We start from the raw sequence: 4,325 nt of genomic DNA on the forward strand, positions 1-4,325 counted from the left end.
ATTTGCTACATACCAATAACATACATTTATACAGGCACGTTTTAGCGATTTATACAGACTCACATACACATGAACTCGCTCAACTTTTGTTGATGTTTTTCAAACTACATGTATTTCAGGAAATTAAGTATGGATCTGGCGGACGTTGGAGTTTCAAGTCATGATGTCATCCATGGTCTTTGGATTTGGTCAGCGTGTCTTAATCCAGGACGAGACATGTCTTCCAAACTTTGGTTACAACTAATATCTTTTGACGAGTCCTTAGCGAACTTTTACACAGTTCATATGGTTTGTAAAACTTAATTTGAAGTCTACGTTTTAGTCAATATTGTTATGTTTTAAACTCATTTTATGGATGACAAATCTTTATTTATTCATATAGTTGTTTGATATGGTTGAATGCAATGATAACAAGTGAGTCACACCATAATCACGCTTCCACAAAAGTCAGGGTGTGACAGCTTGGTATCAGAGCTTCGATCGTAGCGAACTAGAATTCTTTCTCGAGTCTAGACTACGATCATTAGGGCTCTCACGAAAACGTTTTACGACATGTTTTCATTGCATACACAAAAACGTCCAGATCCAGGGTACAAAACATTTTTACAAACAAAAGGCACAATACACATTTCAAAATTCATATTTATAATTCAGTCTTAGAGACTGAGGGAGGATCAGTCTTAGAGACCTAGGGAGGATCAGTCTTAGAGACTGAGGGAGGATCAGTGTTAGAGGCTGAGGGAGGATTAGCTATATAGACTGGGGGAAATTTAGTCTTGGAGACCAGGGAGTTGGTCATAGAGACCAGGGATTCAGTCCTAGTGACTGGGAGATTGGTCATAGAGATCAAGGATTCAGTCCTAGTGAGTGACTGGGATGTTGGTCATGGAGACCAGCGATTCAGTGTTAGTGACTGGGAGGTTAGTCATAGAGACCAGGGAATTAGTCTTAGAGACTGGAGAGGTTTAGTCTGAGAGACGAGATGTGTTAGTCTGAGAGACTGGGAGATTGTCTAAAAGACTAGGATGAATATGTGGATACATGATTACAATATGAATTGTCTTTGTTTGCAATATACAAAGTGTTAAAAATTATATGCATGTTGTGACTATTATGTACCGGCACACACGACACTTTCCTTAGGGAACGAGTAGTCAGATGATGATGACCCTACGGCCACCGCCACAGATGACGAGACTATACATGCGCCGGAGATATTTACGACAGGCACTGAGAGCGACCCTAACATGCTTCTAACCGTCCGCGCTGCCAGACCTTGGTGAAGAATTTCCCTTGCTGAAGGTTTCCTTGACGAGAGTCTTCCTGAAACTCTTGATCCGGTCCACGACCGCCTTACCAGTTGGACACTTCGGTGGAGAGCATCTCTTGACTCCAAACCTCGACAATGCGCCTCCTGTGGACATTCCTTCCGAAGGTTGGCTACTCAACGAATAATTGATGATGACGTTGACTTGTTATTGATGGCCCTTCTGATAACACCCATGATGATGGAAAAATAGACGAGAACGTTGCCATTAATTCCACTTTCGAGACCCCTGTTAACAAGCTACCCTCTGATTCTAGCATACATTCGATTTCGGACTCCTTTGAGTCTGTAACATCTGCAGCCTTACAGACAGCCATATTTCAGCCTTCTACTACTGATGCAGACGACGACTCCGTTATAACCGCTGCAACTATCACTTGCTCGAGACGCCACACCTTTACACAACCTAGAGCCTGCTCCTGAGCCAGCTCCTGTTCCTTTTGGGGTTAGCCTGATGTTGTACCTGCTGATCCTGCACCCTTACTTGCTCATGACCCTGTTTCATTTTGGCTTACCAGACATTGCACGCCTTATACCTGACACAGTACCTGCGCCTAGTGATTCTCCTTTCGTTAAGACATTTACTGCTGCACTTTCAACCACTGATGTTGCTCTTGTGAAGACCGACGTCCATTGCGCCAACGTGCCTACCACTTTCTTTCAAGACATGCCCGCACCCCGGGAAGGTACTCCAGGTCAGCACCCGCATAACGATTCTTTTGTTACAGCAATATTTTCCCCGACTTTACAGGTCGCACCATTTGCTATATTCACCTTTACAACACTGGACAAGCCATTACGATGGTTCCTATGCTACACTATGCTGATTTTAGACACTTGTCATCCCTCGCATTATGGAGGCTACACATAATGAGTGCTCCTGTAACATCAGCTACAGTTTGAGGATATAAGTCGCAGAATGTTGAAGCTTGAGCTGACACCATGTTCTCCACACTATTTATTGCCAGTATACTTTGATCCTCCACAACTATCAGAGACTCCTTTTGCGCTCTCACCTGCTACCATCACACCTTTCCTAGGTTTTGATGCTCGCATCCTTACTGCCGAGCAGCAGAGCAGTTACCACTTCGACGTATATACAAGCTCGAGGAGGAATTCACGTATGTCGACATTTTACTTTTCTTTCTTCCTCCACCTCAGTCACCAGTATAGTTGGTTTCTGGATTATGCGGATTGCATTACATTTGGGTAGGACATTTATGATAAGCCGAGATTGTAGAGACTTTTGAAGACCTCGTCTGATTACGTAATTTTGACACACTAACATATTTAATGGACAAGGGTAGGGTGACCCTGTATCCCTGTTGATGTGATACCTTTTGGAAGACAACACAATTGTGGCCAGGGAATAATGAGAAGTCAATCATCATTAAGCATGCAACAATACTTTGTGACCAATGACCAACGAAAGCTCAGTTACTATGTTTTCGTTAAGCGCGTTATTAACCTATATGTGTGTGCTATAATTTTAATGCTACGTGCTTACTTGCTATAAATATAATCATCAAGTTGCTTGATTATACTATGATTATACTATTACTTGATTGGTTGGTATGATAACCAAGTATGTGTATGTGCATATGATCTCCAAGCAACTATATGCACCCCCCTGTACAATAAGACCTGACCTAACCGATCTTCTTCTCAGAAGATGTTGACGCAAGGGAACACCGATACCAACAACCCTCTGCCAATACTTTCTGCAAATGCTTGAAACATAGCACCGCCCTCAGCAAGTTGATTAAACAATAAAATTGATAGTCAATGCTGTTGTAACAAAAGATCCTCTAAAGGGGACACACCAAAAGTCGAAGCTGTCATCTCTTTGCGTATACGGAAGTATCAACCTGAGCTCTCACGGCCCTCGCAATTAACCCCTTGACAGATATCATCTGTGGTATATTCACCTGTAAGACTGAATATTGGGATCTGGATACGGGAGTATATTCAAGTAGTGGGACACACAGATAATTTAGTTCACTAAGACATTAATCTCATATCTCGAAGCAATTGAACTTTGTGTGAAAATTTAAGTGGACAAATATACTGACAATCTAGGTGAATTGTTTAGAACCTAAAATGAAATGAAGCTTAACGGTGTTAGTGACTCATCTCAAAAACTAATATGATCCTCTTACACAAACTCACAAAAATATTGTGTGTAAATATTTCATTTCTGCATTTCTTTATTTCTACAATTGATGTCTTTATTATCTTTACTTTTCAAAATCCAAAAAGATTTTCGGTGTGTTTTAGCATAAACTTTTAAAAAATTCAAAAAGATTTTCGACAACTGATGTTGGAAAGCTGATTTTTAAAGTCTCAAGTGCTAAACATGATGACCATGTGGTGAGGGGGAGTCTGAAATCAAAATGTTTTCAAAATATAACATTACAATTGGTTCATCAAAATTCTTTGTTTCATCTGAGGGAGAGTCAATGTTGAAACAATCTTCTGAAGAGCAAGGTCAAGTATGTAAAACTTACTTTGAGGTAGAGGTTATGCAGGTTAAGTATGAGCTGGGTTATAAATTCTGAGCAGAACTAGAGCCAAGTTTCGATCTTGAAACAATCTTCTGAAGAGCAAGGTCATTCGATTCTGAGAAGCTTTTGAGAGCCAGATTCAGATGCCTGAGGACTCTGTGGATAGAGCATGTGCCCGGTTTCGATTCTGTGGTCAAAGCTTGAGCCAGGATAACGTTCATGTACCTGTGAAAACCAGACAGAGATCTTGAAGCAGGTGATGCTGAAGAACTAAAGGAATGCCAGCATATCGCAAGGGGGAGTCTGAAGACAATCTGAAGATGAGAAGAGAGAGTGAAGCCCATAGACTGATCAAGGCTGAAGTTTGAGAAGACTCGACACGTAAGACTCGTCAACATCTGAGGGGGAGTCTGTTGGTGCATGCATTTGTCGACTTCGTCTTGTATCGAGTCTTAGATTAGATTGTATAGATTAGGGCACGTTTTTACAAGAAA

The sequence above is a fragment of the Helianthus annuus genome, chromosome 13 (genome assembly GCF_002127325.2).
Source record: "Helianthus annuus cultivar XRQ/B chromosome 13, HanXRQr2.0-SUNRISE, whole genome shotgun sequence".
NCBI lineage: Eukaryota > Viridiplantae > Streptophyta > Magnoliopsida > Asterales > Asteraceae > Helianthus > Helianthus annuus.